Consider the following 18,046-nt stretch of genomic DNA (forward strand, 5'->3'; position numbering starts at 1 on the left):
GTTGGAGAAAAAATGGAATACAAGTGTCATTAACATAAATGAAATCATAAACATGGGACTAAATTATCCATGCTCCCCTTCAAAGAAAAGATAAGAAAAGGTCATTCTTTGGTCACCCTTATCTGTCAAAAATAGTTCTGTTTAGACATCTGATGATGACACTTCTGAAGAAATGAGTACAGCTGTCAAATGGAGGAGTAAAAGAAGATGTTGATTCACTTCAGAGGCTTATTTTATTACAGAAAAGACTTTAATGTTAATCTGTGTAATTATTACCACTAGAATCACAGACACATCCATTCCAAAGTTAATTCCACCGAGTTCATTTAGACTTACTTGTCCTCAGATAAATGTGCATAAAATGGCAGTCTTCATGTCATAGTTTTCATGTTGTCTTTTAACGTATCTACTCTGGTTCATCAACACTATTATATGGCATTGATGTAAAGTCTCTTCAAGGGTGGATTATAATAAAACTTTACATTAATGCAGCCCATAGTTCTGAACCAATAAAATCTTCCAGGACGCCAACATGCTAGCTACTGCCTACATCCTAATTATGGAAACTTTGCTTCTCAAAATGTTCTGAACTACAATTCCCATAATTCTTTGTCATTAGCTGTTCTGGCTAGGGCTGCTAGAGGGTTGAAACTGGAGTGTCAAAGTTTCCTCACGCTTGGCCTATTTTTCCCTTGGGTTTTTCAAGTTACTGAATATTTCTCAGCATCCTGAAATTTTAAGATGCACTATTGGTGATTATGGTATTCTTGAGAGCCAGCCTCTTGAGAATATTCTCACCTCCAATAGCACAGTGATATGTTCCAAGTATTGTCTGGCATTTGGCTTGTTTTTCTCCACATGTTCAAAATTATTGTAGTATGAAATTGTAATAAAAAAGAATTAAAAGAGCTAAATTTCAGCTTGCAAGTATTTGTGGATAAGTTGCTGTACTAAGCTCCGGCCCTTTCAAACAATCCCTCTGTCAGGCAGGAGGAACCATTCTATTGCAACATGACAAGTAACTGTAAATGTATTAGAGATGAGTTTCTCCATCACAGTGGGTATTTTTGCTAAAGCAGCTCCTTTGTATTAGACCAACACTTTGCTGTGTGCTTTCAAGTTGATTTTGATTTATGGCTACCCTGTGAATGAGGGATCTCAAAGAGATCCTGTTATTATCAGCCCATTCAGGTCTTGCAGACTCAGGGCTGTGTGTTCCTTGTTGGAATCAATCCACCTATATTGCAGTCTCCTTCTTTTTTCACCATCTTCAATTTTACTAGGCATGGTTGTCTTTTCCAATACTGCTGAACAACTAGAATTCACATTTTTGTTCTAAGCAATTACGTTTGTTTGTTTGTATAACACTCAGGTATTGGAACAGACCCATCTCCATAGCTATAACAAAATATAAGTACATAGAATACCCTTCTTGAGAAATGTGGCTTTTTCATGTACAGTGCATTAAAAAAATCAAATAGCAAATATACTATATACATGTCTTTTCCTGTAAAGTATTAATAAGCATTTAGATCTCTGCTTGTTAAATATTGATGCATTGGTAACCAATTTATCTTAACTCCATGCCTCTCAATGCACTCTAGGCTTTCAGAATAACAGTCCAACTCTGCATGTTTCTGCATATCCTATTACTTAAGCACATTTATTTAAATTTCTCTGGGGGATTCATGGAATGGTAAACTTAAAAGAAATGTACATAGACTTGCTCTTATAGCTTCATTCCCCCAGCTACTAAACAGAGTATAAATCAACATGAACTCAGTGGAGTTTCCTTCTGAATAGAAACATGCAGGATTAGACTTTTTTAGTATTGTGCTTTGTTTTGATTTATAGGTATTTTTAATGTGTTGATCAAGTGATAGTGATGATTTGGCAGGTATGGTATCAACTCTCCTTGACTGTTGTTAGAAAACGTATATATTGTCTTGTTTTTACTGTTCACTGCTGTCAAGTCAAGTTTGACTTATAGCGACCTCAGGAATGAGAGTGACCCTTTCCTAAATATTCCTGCTGAAGTTTTATAGATTCAGGCCCATGGCTTGATTGAGTCTGTTTATCTGGAATTTAGCTTTCCTTCCCTAAAGCCTTGTACCTTACCAAACATAATAATGTTTTCATAGAATTGTAGAGTTGGAAGAAACCACATGGGCCATCTAATCCAATCCCCTGCCACGCAGGAAAAGCACAAAGTTTATCTGACAGATGGCCATCCAGCTTCTGTTTAAAATTTCCCAAAAAAGGAGCTTCCTTCACACTCTGAGGCAGAGAGTTCCACTGTTGAACATCTTGTATGGTCAGCAAGTTCTTCCTAATGTTCAGGTGGAATCTCCTTTCCTGTAATTTGAACCCATTGCTCCCAGTTCTAGTTTTCAGGACAGCAGAAAACAACTCTGCACCCTTTCACATATTTATATATGGCTATTATGTCTCCTCTCAGCCTTCTTTTGTCAATATCTCTTTTGAACCGTGGCACCCAGAATTGAACACAGTATTCCAGGTAAGGTCTAACCAAAGCAGAATACAAAGGAACCATGACTTCCTTCGATTTAGATACTGTACTCCTTTTGATGCAGCCCAAAATCCCTTTGGCTTTTTTAGCTGATGCATTACACTGGTAAGTCATGTTCAACTTGTCCACAAAGAATCCAAAATCTTTCTCACATGGACTGTTGTCGAGCCAGGCATCACCCATTCTGTATCTTTGCATTTCTTTTTATTCTGCCTAAGTGTAGTATCTTACATTTGTCCTTGTTGAAATTCATTTTGTTCATTTTGGCCCAGCTCTGCAATTTGTTAAGGTAATTTTGAATTCTGATCCTGTCCTCTGGAGTATTAGCTATCCCTCCTAATTTGGGGTCATCTGCAAACTTGATAAACATGCCCTCCAAACCTTCATCCAAGTCATTAATAAAGATGTTGAACAGTACTGGGACCAGGACCGAACCCTGCGGCACTCCACTAGTCACTTCTTTCAAGGATGAAGGGGAACCATTGATGAGTACTCTTTGGGTTCAGTCACTTAACTTTTGCAGAACCACCTAATAATAGCATTGCTTAGCCCACATTTGACTAGTTTGTTTGCAAGAAGGTTATAGGGGACTTTAAGACCTTACTGAAATCAAGATATGCTACATCCACAGAATTCCCTCTATCTACCTAGTTTGTAACGCTATCGAAAAAAGAGATAAGATTAGTCTGGCATGGCTTTTTTTTTTTTAGAAACCCATGTTGACCTTTAGTCATCACAGCATTCCTTTCTAAGTGATTATACACTGCCTCCTTAATGATCTGCTCCATAATCTTTCCTGGACAGTAATTGTTTGGGTCCTCTTTTTTCCCTTCTTGAAAATAGGGACAACATTTGCTCTCCTCCAGTCTTCTGGGAATTCTCCTGTTCTCCAAAAATTCTTAAAAATTATTACCAGTGGTTCTGAAATTACTTCTGCTAGTTCCTTCAATTTGAACTCTGGTGCTGGAGGAAAATTCTGAGAGTGCCTTGGACCGCAAGAAGATCCAACCAGTCCATCCTCCATGAAATAATGCCCAGCTGCTCACTGGAGGGAAGGATATTAGAGGCAAAGCTGAAATATTTTGGCCACATCATGAGGAGACAGGAAAGCTTGGAAAAGATCACAATGCTGGGGGAAATGGAAGGAAAAAGGAAGAGAGGCCGACCAAGGGCAAGATGGATGGACGGTATCCTTGAAGTGACTGGCTTGACCTTGAAGGAACTGGGGGCGGTGACAGCCAACAGGGAGCTCTGGCATGGACTGGTCCATGAGGTCACAAAGAGTCGGAGACAACTAAACGACTGAGCAGCAGCAGCAGTTCCTTCAATACTCTTGGATGTAGTTCATCTGTCCCTGGAGACTTTAATTCATTTAGAGTAGCCAGATATTCCTCAATTACTTCTTATTTTGGGTTGCATTTCTCCTATTACCTCATCCATTCTGTATTTGTTTTAGTTGGGCTAAGGGGCAGTAATGATTCTATGGGTGAAACAGCTAGAAGGAGAAAAAGGGCTAATAGAGAGCAGGTGCTTGATGAAGAACAACAAGTAAAGCAAGTCCGGGAAATACTTACGGCTCCTTCAGAGGATGAGATGTTTTATGGGTTTTCTAGTGATGAGGAGTCCATACTAGATGATGATTTCACAGAGAGTAGAGGAACTAAAAGGTCTACTCGAGAGCAGGAGTCGGATGAGGAAAGAGAAAGGAAAAAGATCTGGGATATACTCACTGCTTAGATGAGGAGACTTTTGAGGGATTCTCTGGGAATGATGGGTCTGGGAGTGAGATGGAGAGTGCTGACTGGACTCAAGTAAATGTGGATGATGAGCCAGCCCATGGGGCTGCATCAGGGGATTGGCAAGCCTCTCATACTTCTGGGACATGGCGAGATCTAAGTCTTGAACAGAGATGGAGGGGCTGGAGGGATGGGAGGCAAGGTCCACTATCAAAATCAAGATCAGCTGTGATTGATGAGGAAAGGGCGGAGGTCTCATCAGCATCGGAATCCGATGAGTAAGTTAAAAGTAAAGTTTGGAGAACTATTGCCTTGCAGAAGGCAAGGTGTCATTTTGGAGACATTGCTTTGTCGCTGCCTGTTTTCCTTGGGTCCTGGCTGTACAACTTCCTGATAATCTGGATTGAATCCTGCTTCGGTGTTCCTGGCTTCTGACTCCTGTTCGGCTCTTGACAACAACGTTCCAGTTTGGCGTTTGTTTTGGCGTTTCTGCTCCAGTGTTTCCAGTTGGGCGTTTGCCTTGACGTTTCTGCTCCAGCGCTTCCAGTTTGGTGTTTGCCTTGGCGTTTCTGATCCAGTGTTTCCAGTTTGGCGTTTGCCTTGGCGTTTCTGCTCCAGCGCTTCCAGTTGGGCGTTTGCCTTTGCGTTTCTTCTCCAGCGCTTCCAGTTTGGCATTTGCCTTGGCGTCCCTGCTTTGGCATCCCTGCTTTGGCTTCCCTGCTTTGGCGCTCATACTTCGGCTTTTCTGGTTTCTGAACCCGGTCCGGCTCCTGACCTTCATCTGTGCTTGCTCCTGGCTTGGCGTCTCCGGTTTCCTCCCTTTGGTCTTTGAAACTCAGCCTGGCTTTGACTATGATTCTGCTTGCTGCCTTTTGGGAGTGTTTTGCTCTTTTCCAGCCCTTTGCGCCACAGCATTGAGTGGCGTTAGTTCTGGTAACGTTTCTGTTACATTTGCTGCAGATTATCAAGCCAGATAATCCGGTTTATCCTTTTGTTCTTGCTTTTGACTCCTTCTGAACGAAGACGTTTACTTTCGAAGAGAAACACTGCAGTTAAGTGTTTCTGAGTTTAAAATATCATTTAATAAACATTTAAGAACTTTCCTTTATGTGTGTGGCTTTTTAAGAGGCGGCTGTGTCACAACAGTATTGCTCAGGTAAGTAAGTCTTTCTTGTAAGTCTTTCATGATATGGCCAAATACTTGGGAGGCCATGCTATCTAATCTAAAAGCCTCTTAAGAGTGGATATTGGACTTTGGTACTTTGTATTGGGCTTAGAGGGAAATGGGAACCAATGTTCTTGAGCTACATTCCTGTGGCCCATACTTGCCCTCTTAAAAGTATTAGCATCATTCTGTTCTTGCATCTTTTGAATTTTTTTTTGTTATCCCACACAGTGGTTGAAGTTTATCCGCATTCATAGACTGCTCCAGTAATGAAATACAGGGGGACAGATGTGCCTGATGTCCTGTTTAGATATGTACCTCACGGAATTAATAATTACACCATGCTCATGAATATATTAGTGGAACATGCAAACATATCTTAAATGAGGATGCAAATCTAGAACAAATCCAGACATCGGTGAGTAATTTCCAGGCTGGAACTTTTACCTATTGTGAACCAGATTACCCAATATTAAATAAAAGATCAAAAATATGTTTATGAGCCTGAAGCTGTAAAAACTTAGATAACCAACTGTCTTATTGAAAGTATATTGACAATGTTTTGCTAATGGCAAATACATAGTAACCTAAATGAAAGCTAATCTTGGACAAATATATCTCCTCCTTATAGCAAATATAAGCTATGATAAGTTATTTGAAGAGGAGATTTATTAAACTTTCACTTATTAAAATTCCATTTGTGGCTAGAGATAAAAATTGACATTTTTAATCATGAAAACATACAGTGCCTGGATATTTGCACAGAAGAGACTGCTTGCAAAGGAATATGAATTAGCTGAGTGGCTGGAAACCTCCAAGTCAATAACCCATTATAGGTTGGGAACAAACAATGGGAGTACAATGATGAAAGCTGAATGTTCTTGAATTAATCAAGGGCACATAGGTGTTTATCAGTTAATCTGGTCCCAGAGGCAATTCATGTAATAGTTAATGTGCCAGGTACTCTGTTAACAATGGACAGATGAAGGGACATTTTACTTCCTAAAAAGTAAGATGTAGGAAAAAATATAGAAATCCCCTACCCCTACCTTCTCTAAAGTTCTGGCGGGGGGGGGGGGGGGTGGAGGTCTTGAGGAAGCATATCCCTCTTTCTCTCAGCTGCAGTGATAGTGTCTGTTAATGGTTTTGTTTTTGACAGGTATGTGTTTCCAAGTCTGTGCTATCATTTAACCTAATTAGCTTTATTTCCACAAAGTGTGTTTTCTGGTTTAGACATGTGGCTCATTACCTTGGGATTGCTTTTATCCCACATTCACTATGGGGTCTTTTACAGCATTTATCTGTAATTAGAAATATACATAAGGTTTATGAATTCTGGGTAGTTGTATTATTATTTTGTATTCCACCAACACTATAATGACAATTTTGAAATGCTCATTATATTGCTAGAGAGATGTTCTATCGCTTTAGTGTCACGTTTCATTTGTCTTTTTCTGGTTGGTTTTATATTAGCTCTCCTTATGCGTTTTCTTCTCTTCCTATTCATGGTATTCATGAATGGAAAGGATATTTTTTAAAAAAAATATTCAAAAGTTGTTGATAAATGTATTTTTGAATGCCAGGGACCCTAATGAGGAGAATCCTGGAGTGACAAGAACTTTTTGAGTTTTGGACATTCTGCACAAAAATCACATTTTTTCATGGTAAACATTATTTTCTTTGCTGGATCAGTTTCAGAACAGAAATACTATTAATTGAGCAGAAAAAGCTGTTTTCTGGGCCTCAAACCACATGCAAATATTCTTAGTATAAGTCCTGAACTAGAGTATTTGAAAATAGTGCAGAATTGAAGACTTTCTTTGAATCATGAAGATAAAATTATTCATCGCTTCCTTTTAGAATAAAGTTAACTAAAAATATATTCCAACTATCCAGTTTCAGATCCAAGACAATAGTGTGCTAGCAGCCCCCCTTCAAAAGCATAGGAGTATATTAACAACTAAAAAACCAAATGTGGCTCAGTTTGTACAATATGGCCAGAACGGTACAACCTTGTTCTCTTCCCCTAATGCAAAAAATGTTAAGAGAAGTGTAGGAAACATCGGGGAAAGAATACACAAAAAAGTCAAAGTCAAAAAAGTCAAAACATATGAACCAGAAACTGGAAACACATCACTACACTACTGCCAGTTTCTTTTGAGCACCTGAAATCTCTTTGTTACTCAGAACTTCAAAATGCTTGACATCTGAATTGGGCTAAACAGCTTCCTTCTCCACTCCTCCCCACAAACAGTGCAGGATTACTTGGATATTATTCTCAAATCAGTTTATTTTCTCACAATTTCCAGGGACATGGTTATTGTTGTCTGTAGCAAAAATAAACACAAGGAGACTTTCAGGATATTAAAAACTAACAGATTTATTATGACATAATTCACTGAGAACTAGAGCTATACAGCACTGAGTTGATCGTATAAGAAATGTATTCATCAAAAAGATGACGCAAGTCTCTCTGTTATGTCTCTAAACTCATTATGATGATACAGAACAAAATGAGAGTGCCTCTATTTTAGAAGATGAACATTCCCCATAACTGACATAATTTTGGGGTATCATTTTTGCTTGGCATATTTAAATTAAAAAATAATAATCTGAAGCGACTTTGATTTTTTTTTTCATTTTTGAACAATACTGCAGTTTATCACATAGGAGAATTGAAGAACCCTTACAATACATGCATATCACTTTTATCTTAGTTGCATTTATACAATGTCTTTTTGATCCACTCAAAATTAAACAAAAATTATTCAACTTAGAATCATGGTTGGAAGAGACCTCATGGGCCATCCAGTCCAACCCCTTGCCAAGAAGTAGGATATCAAATTCAAAGCACCCTGACAGTTGGTCATTCAGCCTCTGCTTAAAAGCCTCCAAAGAAGGAGCCTCCACTACACTATGACAGAGAGTTCCACTGCTGAACAGCTCTCACAGTGAGGAAGTTCTTCCTAATGTTCAGGTGGAATCTCTTTGCCTGTCTTGATGGTGGTTTAAGGTATTGAACTTCATTGTGGTTGAAGGTCTTTTGGAAGAAAAATATAGAATAATTATTAGAGTCATAGACTTGGGTCCTCAATTGCTCTTCCAAAGCACAAGGACACCATCTGTTCATTGAGTATTTGCTTCAGTAAATATATCCACTGGAAAAAGCAGAGGTAAATTTTTACCAGTTCTTCCATCCATGTTATTTTCCATGCCCTTCTGAAGAGTCATCCAATTTTATGCAGCAAATTAGTGAGATCAGCAAAAGTTATATTTTGCGTTCCAGAAGCAAAATCCATACTTAGGATTCAGCTTACATCAGTGATTGCAAACTATTGGTCCCCCACTTAAAGAATGTCTGACCTAAATTAATTTGCTTATATCTTTGTTCCAATTTATAAATCTCTTTGTACTTCTAATTAACAGAATATTTTGAAAAAGAAATAGCATCTTAGGCAAAATTGACATTTTAATTACTGCTACTTTCCCCAATAATGAAATTTTGAGTTTGTTCCAATTTTCCAGATCTTTCCCAGTTTTCCATTTTGGTAAATAAAAAGTCCAGAATAAGAAGAACTCACATGATAGACGAGAAAAGAAGAGGAGGATTGGTCCTTCCTGACCTACAGCTGTACCACGATGCCTGCAAACTAATGTGGGCTCGAGAGTGGACAATGCTTCAGAAAACCAGATTACCAACAATAGAGGGGGTAGATCTCAGAGTAGGCTGGCACACATATACGTGGTATGGAAAAAGAAGGGTAGAAACTCTGCAATAATAAAAACATGGAAAAAATATAAGGGAAATCTATTTGCAAAAATGCCATTATGGGTCTCCCCCCTAGAGGCTTCCCACAGAAGAGAAATGGGAGGTACAAATTAGCCAAAGTACAAAGATATACTGATAAAGGAAAAGGGAATTCATAAATTAAAAACACAAGAAGAGATAAATCAAAAATTCAAAAACATAGGGTGGTTCCAATATTTACAATTGAAGGACTACTTTAATACAGAAAAGAAGGTAGGATTTGAGGATAATGAATCATTCTGGGATAAAATAATACAATCAGATACTAAGATTGTAACCAAAATATATAAAAAATTATTAGAGTGGGTGACAGAAAAGGAATTAATAAAAGAATGCATGACCAAATGGGCTAAAGATATAGGGAAGACCATAAGAATTGAGGAGTGGGAAACGGCATGAAATTATAGATTAAAATACACTTATTCAGCAGACCTTAAAGAAAACTGGATAAACCTTTTTTTTACAAATGGTACCTGACCCCCCAAGGATTATCAAAGTACAGTATTACAAAAAAAAAACCCCTCAAACAAATGTTGGAAATGTGGAGAACAGGAAGGTACGTTCTTCCACTGCTGGTGGATGTGTGAGAAAGCCAGGAACTATTGGAGGGAAATTCACCAGAGGATACAAAAGATGTTACAAATTAAAATTAATTTGGACCTCAAATATTTCCTGCTAGGGCTATATGATATAGAAAAGGATAAAAATAAAGAGATTCAGTTTAATTATTTAATAACGGTGGCGAGAATGATATATGCAAAAAACTGGAGGGGAAAAAATAGACCAGAGATAAAAATGTGGTACAACAAAATTTTAGAGATTATGAATATGGATAAACTAACTTATTATCACAAAACCAAGGTAGACCAAAAAACCAAACAGATTGGGAACAAATTAAAAATTATCTAAAAAATTTTTTTGCAAAATAATGATATAACTAAAAATGATTGGCTAAATAACTGCCTCAGACATAGCTCCATAGGAGGCTGAGACAACTTTTAAGAAAAAACAAGATAGGAGATAGAAATAAAATTAGAAAACACTACTTATAACATCATACAATAGATGGAAGTCACTTTTACCATTATTATTATTTTTCTTTCTTCTCTTCTCTTTTCTTTTTTTTTTCTTTTTTCTTCTTTCTCTCTTTTTGGTGGTATTTCATATGTCATATGTTGGGTGAAGGGTAAATGTATTTTATGGTGTCATTTTTATAGGACGCTGTTTTTCTTCCTCCTTTGGGACATTTGTTTACATTTTTTTATGTCTGACTGGAGTCACTGTCCTCTCCCCACCCCAATCCCATCCCTATTATGGGGTTCCGATTCCCGTCCCCACCTATTATCTTTTTATGTAAGCACTAAGGTGTGAACATGTTTTTGTATTGCTAACTGTTTTCAATAAAATTTATATATATATAAAAATCTCTGGCCGTTGGCCAGTGGAAATTCTAGAAGGTGAAATACAAAATGTTAAGAGCAGAGCTAGTGGGTTTGATTCCAGTGACCTGGCCATGCTTGAGTTTTAGTTCGGGCTTTAAAAGAGCTATGCCAGGATTGAAGCTACTTCAGGGAAAGGATACAGCTAGTTTAAAGTTTGGATTGAAAACTGGAATGGATTCATTAGTGACATCAGAATTATCACCTGCAGTTTACCTAGGTTCCGAACCTAGGTTTAGTATACACACTTTAAAAAATAATTTTATACATCCAAAGTCTCAAGGCATGAGTTTAGCCAGGCTATTATAACAAGTATTAGCTGCAGCAATACTAGTCAAGAATTGTTCTATAGGGTGAATTGGATTTTTAATTTCATGCATCATTTGCAACTTGTTCCACTAAATTCTATAAACTCATAAGATATTCATAAAATCTAATGAGGAATGGAATGCACATATTTTCTTGTTTTGGAGGAGAACCAAATAAATTACCACCCATTTTAACTTTTCTTCCTTGAATTATTCTAACATACTTTAGGGTTTTGGCAAATGAAAAGGAAAAAGAGGAATATCTTGTTGTTAATTTCATGGCAGGTAAAGCTAAGCACATTTTGTTGTTCTTTCTATCAAAACACCTTTAACTTATGACAACCCTGTAAGTGAAAGATTTCCAGAAGCCCAGGCCATCAATGGCCCTGTTTCGGTCTTATGGCACATCTTCACTGACCTCTTAAGTCAGTTTAAAACCAGTATCGAAAAAAGTGGTTTTGCTGTGCACATGATTAAATTACATAAGAAACCCTGGACCCAGTTTTGCACTCATGTGCATTAAAATGTTTTCTTTGTGTCTTTTTCTCAGAGTTTCTTGTCTAGCTGCCATAGTTTGAAGTTAGTTATGAACTGCATTAAATGCTGTGTCTTCTTGGGACCTTAGCCAGTGCCATGACACCATCAATTTTATTTATCTATTTATTTATTTTTACTGATTTTAATTTTATCCTACCTTTCTCAAGGTAGCTCAGTCAACCTACCAATACTATACTCTTCCTCTTTTCATATTGCACTCAACATTGGTAAGCATTATCAACTTTCCTGTGAATTATGTTGTCTTGTGAAATATCCAAAGTATGCTAATTCAGTAACTTTACTTTGGATATAGCATACTGTCTAATGAGAGTTCAACCATTAATTGGTCTCACTTTTTTTGTCAGCCCATAGTTTCTGTAGAAAATTGAGTTGATGTTTTTTTTCCATCAGATTTCTTCACTGTCCAACTTTCACATCCATACATAGAACGTCAAAATACCATAATTTGTTTGTTTGAGAAGTGACACACAAATGCTGTAAACAATCTGCTAGGGGCAACAAAGTGATGTACATTAGATACAAATGATTTTACAAAAAAAAATTCAAACATGATTTGAACAGGCAACTGAACTCAATTCTATTATTTTGGCCAGACCTTAAACAACTCAAGACTTTAGTTCTCTTTGTAAGCAAAATTTGATCTTGGCTTACCTTGCTTTTGTTTAATTAAACCTGAGTCCTGAAATTGAGAGGTCCTGGAACGTGACAGATCCTGACATTGGCATTCAGCAATATATTCAGCAATATATAGACATAGATGTAGCCCTAGACATAGGTATCCTTAGACTTGAGGATCTTATCTAATTTCCTTTCTTCCACTTACATGTTTCTACCACCCCAGTGGTTCAGATTCATAATAGCCTGCCTTTTTTCAGAAAGATGAATGTTGATATCCCTCCTTTTCTTTCATTGCTGCACAAATCTCTTTTAGAACTTCCCTTACTAACATTCTCTGTCACCTAATGGGAGATGCTTCCTCTCTGTCAAGTCAACTGAACTCAGCAGGCGTCACAATGAAACCTTACTTCTTGTTATATAATTATTCGCAGTTTGAATTCTGCATTTAAAGAGGCTTTAAGGATGAGCATGTCTATAATAAGTAAGTACAACATGAACAAGCCGAAGTCAGATATATCTGGATATGTCGTGATTGCGAATCAGCGCAAAACACAATTTTGTAAATTGCTAAGACTCATTATGCAAACAAAATTGGGAGTAAGGCCTACTGGACTCATTCTGATGTGTCAATAATTACGCCTAGGATTGGGATGCTAGTTGATTATTGTACAAGCTTATTTCTATAAATTAGTAAAAAAAAATAAAGCTAAGGGTTGGCCTGAGAGTGTCTGTTAAAAATATAAATATTGCAGAATCATCCCATAGAATTCGAAGCTTGACAACATATTTGTGGGTGTGTGGGTGTGTGTGTGGGGGGGGGGGGGTTCTACCTCCCACAATGCCCCAGCTAACATGTTGGGAACTTATTTTTCATAGAAAATTTTTTATTAATTGTCTTTGCAACAGTTCCTGGTCTACAAACTTCATGAGTTGGAAAAGCAAGATCACGAGGTACTACACATTCTACGTCTTTCCCTTTGAATTATTAGAAAGATCAAATAATAATTTCCTAAATGTGCTGTCCAATACACTGACCACACTAATTAGGCAAGCATGTTTCTCAAGACATAGCATCTGCTAGCTATACAGTAAAATTTCCATATCCATAGAACAAATATATATGGTTTTACTTATCCATAGTTTCACGTGTTCACTGTACAAGTTGCATCCTCTTCTTGCTATGTCTGTTGCTTATCCCATTGAAATTAATAGTATTCACTATCATCTGTGCTTTCAGGTATCCACCCAAAGTTTGGGAATGTATCTCCCACAGATATGGGTTCATACTGTAGTGCCAACAGATTAAATAGCTCAGAAGAAAATCAGAGGCAATAAATTTAAAGAGACCCAATGCCAGGCAGATTAAATTGCTTTAAAAAAAGCTCAGAAGCAGTCAATTTAAGAAGTGTCCACTACCGTGGTATATTGCTTGGATACTAGAAAAGAAAGCAAAATAATGTGTGCAGGAATTCATTTTTGAAAAGAAGGTATTTTATTTACCATGCGTGTCCCTGGATTTATAAAAAATGTTCATTGATAGATGGTTGAATGAATGGATGCAGAATCTGTGTATGTGGATAGTTACCTGAAGTGCATGAACTATGGCCCCATTTACACTGACATATAAAGCAGTTTAATTGCATTGGACTACATTATATCGCAATGTAGATGGGACCAATGCCTGAAATAGAGGAGCCATAATCACAAACTTCTTCAGTCTGGAACTTCCAGGCTTGTTACAAATAGGAATTGAAATCTTCCACTATTTTTGGTAGTTTTCTCCATAGTACTCTACATGTATTTCAACATCTCAAAGTGGTGCAGATTAGTTTGCAGAAAAGAACACTTTTGTTTGTGTGCAAAAAAGGTAGAAAACAACTTTTCTCCATGGGAAAATGTGCTTTGTGTACAGGAAGCACAATCTCTGTGCTGAAAACCGTGTTTTGTGCAAACAAACATTTTTCTGTAACTCCAAGGAAGCTGTTTCAGTGCAAAACCACTTTTAGAAATGTGTTTGATGATTGAAGCTTGATCCAGACAAGATAGAGCTGTTCCTGATCTGATGCAAAACTAATCAGTGAATAGGAATTAACTCTATGCTGAATTGAGTTAAACTCCCTTTGAAATCTCAGGTATATATCCTGGATCCTTCTGGATCTAATCCTGAGCCTCAATGCCAAGGTTTCATCTGTGGCCAGGAATGTATTTGCATAGTTAAAGCTATTGTGGCAGCTGTGCTGATTTCCAGATTTATAAAATCTGGCCACATGCCTCAAATACATTCCATTTGTATTATTATAATGCATTCTACATAGGATTACTTTTGGGATCCGTTTGGAACCTTCAGCAGGATAAAATGCTGTGGTGAGGCTGTTGACCAGATTTTCTACCTTTGCAGAAAATGAGAAAGGGGCAGAGAGCGGTAGAGATATAAGCAATATTGTTGGCCAAGGACTATAGATCTTTTCTAATCTTGGGAAGATAGAATTCACAGGAATCCTGATGCCTAAATGACTGCTTAGCATTCAAGGGGCTGCTGGCTCAACTATTCATGTTGTTGTTATTTTGGAGAAATGGAAGATACAAGCTCTCTCCCTTCTCTTTGATCATGTGAAGGCATAGTGGATTCTGGTATCACAGAGCTCTCTGTTATTAATCAGTTGTTAACTCAAACCTTTTTCCTCCACTGTCGCTTGATTCATGAATATTGGTGAGCAGTTGCAATTTGTTTTTTAAAGGATCCTACCCATGATAATTACTTGTTAGGTACTCCTTGAAAATCCAGTTTGATACTGAGTCTAGAATCATTGTGCATTATACAAATTAGATTAATTTCTCTTATTCTGTTGCTTAGAGCTTGCATGTATTAGATTTGCCTAATATTCCAATCTACCCATCTTTTGCAAATTTATGAAGAATGCCTGCAATTAATTGCAGAAATGTTGCATGTACAACATTGATCTTGCCACATGTTTCTATACCTTCTTGCATTAAGAGATTCAGTTTTGTTCTTTGCTTCCTTTTGTTTTAGATGTATAAAACGGAGAAACTGGAAAGTAATTTCATTCATTAGGGATGTTGGTATTTCTCTTGCAAAAGACAAAACGTTATCAAATATTCAAAAAAGCACTTTTTTTTGCAATAGAAAAAAGATGAATCTTTGAAAGGAGATAAAAAACGGAATATGGAAAACTGGAATAATTATCTGTTTGATCAAGTCCAATTGGACATTATAACACGTATAACTCACAATGATGTGCAGGAGGACAAAAGAGAAGAAATTAAAGAGAAATGGTTGATCTATATGGAATGGATAGAAAGTGGTGAAGCCAACGCAAACATTGTACAAAGACTAAGAAAATTGTGTTCATGGTTAAAGATAAAGACTGTAATTTTTTTTACTGACACACACACACACATATGCATTTTCAGTACCAATACAGATATTTTAACTTGATTTTGCAGAGATATATATCCATTAAATGATAAGAATTTCCTGCAATCATACTCATCAATAAAAAGTTATGATAAGACCTATCATAAGTTTTTCTATGCCCTTCCTAAAATATGAGTCACTGCCAAAAGGAGAAAAATGCAAAACCTAATTATTTTTAATGAGATGCACATGTGCTGTAAAAGAAATAGTCAACGCAATCAACTGTGTTTCTAAAATTGCATGCCTTTCCAAGTCCACTTACTTTGTCACTAAAATGCTGAATTAGATGAATTATTTTTATCACACCAGTCTCAACCTGATAAGAATTGGCTTCCTTGAGTTCTTTTAAATAATGGAGAGTGTACTATTCATGTGCCCTTATTTCCCAATGAAGGAGAAGGACTACAAAGCTGACAATCTAATAGGGCATTAGAGATACACTTTCTGAAAATATCAAAGAATACATTATTTGAAGGAAGTAGTACTTGGAGAGACCATGTGATTGAAATATTGCAAGGTCTGTGTGCTAGCCCTTATCTATGCAACTTTAGAAGACACTACCCTTTGAATAAGCACCTTTAGTTTGATCTATGGATCTATTGGTTGTCCTTTAAAAACTACACAAGGAATATTATCTAATCTTTCCTGCATAAATATTACTAAATTTAACAAGACTACTTTCAGTTAAGTATGTATCAGATTGAAGCCAAAAAAATCCATTATCATTTGATGAAGTCAAGCTCTGGGGTTTTAAAGAATGAAACGTCTGCTAATTCTAATTAATCTGACCATCCATGGGTCTGTGCATAAATCTTATTAATTTTGAGGCTATGGTAGTACTATGTGGTCACATACTAAAGGGGAAGGCTAACAAGTTGGAGGAACCCCAAGTTTTGTAGGAGCATAAAAATCTTTTTGAACAAATCCTATAATACAACACATTGGAAAAACACTATGCTCAACACCCAGGGCTTTCTTTGTAGCACCCCAAGTATGAGACACTCTTTCAAGGGATGTCTGACTGACCCCATTCCCTTTGAACCTCCAGCATGCAGTTAAGGGCCCTTCCAGACAGCCAATTAATCCAGAGTAAGAAATTGGGACTAAAAATCGCATACCTCAAGAAGAGTCCACAGACTGAGTTCTTTGTCCCAGGAAATGGTCCCATGGTTTGGTTAATGCAAATTAAATGGAACCGCAAAAGGTACAGTGGGACATCCGCCTGAAGTTTTCTTTTAATTTTTTATCTACTGACTCTCCGATATGCGCTGCACCTCATAAGCATTTTGCCAAAGTTGCAGCAATAATATGGATATAATAAAGTGCACACAAGCAGATTTTCTGTTGTCTTTTTTCACTCTCACTCCTGGTGCCTCCAGGTTTGCCCTCTTGAACCCTGTTTCCCTTTGGGGTAACTTGCCTGCGGTGTGCTGTTGCCCACTGTGTAATTTTAAGTTCCATTCCTTTTCAGTAATACACAGGAAATGAGAACAAAGAAATGGGTTGAGAAAGATTTCATGTGAATTGCTTTCCACTTGTGTTTCCATTTAGCCACTTTTGTGCGCATGGTGCCATGTGTTTACATCCCTTAACTGTTTCAGGATTTTAAAATGTGGATAAACACTGCCGCAGCCTACACTAGCGTACAGCAAGAAGCTCTCTTTTTTTAGGAGTGCTAGGATATAGCAGCACATTTTTTACCCAATATCAGATTTTATGAGAACCTTTTTATCATGTGTTTTTCATGCAGTCCTGCATTATGGGTATATGTTTTGTAGCCACCATCCCTTTTATCCCACTTTCTAGCAGGTTTTCAGGCCTGATGGGTTCTAAATTTGTGTTATTTCAGTGATCCCTCCAGTTACTGGACTATTTCCTCTGGTTACTGGACTACTGTTGTTGTTGTTGTTGTTTTTGTTGTTTTGTGCCTTCAACTTGACTCCAAACTATGGAAATCCTATCCTAGAGCTTTCTTGGAAACATTTATATAGAGGAGGTTTGTCATTGTCTTATTTTATTTTTAGGATTTTTTTCATGTCAGGAGCAACTTGAGAAACTGCAAGTCACTTCTGGTGTGAGAGAATTGGCCGTCTGCAAGGCCGTTGCCCAGGGGACGCCCAGATGTTTTGATGTTTTTACCATCCTTGTGGGAGACTTCTCTCATGTCCCTGCATGGAGCTGGAGCTGATAGACGGAGCTCATCTGCGCTCTCCCCAGGTTGGATTCGAACCTGGCAGCCTTCGGGTCAGCAACCCAACCTTCAAGTCGCAAGGCTTTAACTCACTATACCACCAGGGGCTACGCCACTGGGGACAGTGGGGATTTGAACATCTGTCAACCAGAATCCTAGTCTATCAATTGAAACCACTCTACCATACTGGCTCTCAGCTGCTTTTAATTCTTTCTGTGAATATATGTTTTAAATGTTTTATCTACTATACATCACTT

Source organism: Anolis carolinensis, chromosome 4 (assembly GCF_035594765.1).
Source record: "Anolis carolinensis isolate JA03-04 chromosome 4, rAnoCar3.1.pri, whole genome shotgun sequence".
NCBI classification, from domain to species: Eukaryota; Metazoa; Chordata; class Lepidosauria; order Squamata; family Dactyloidae; genus Anolis; species Anolis carolinensis.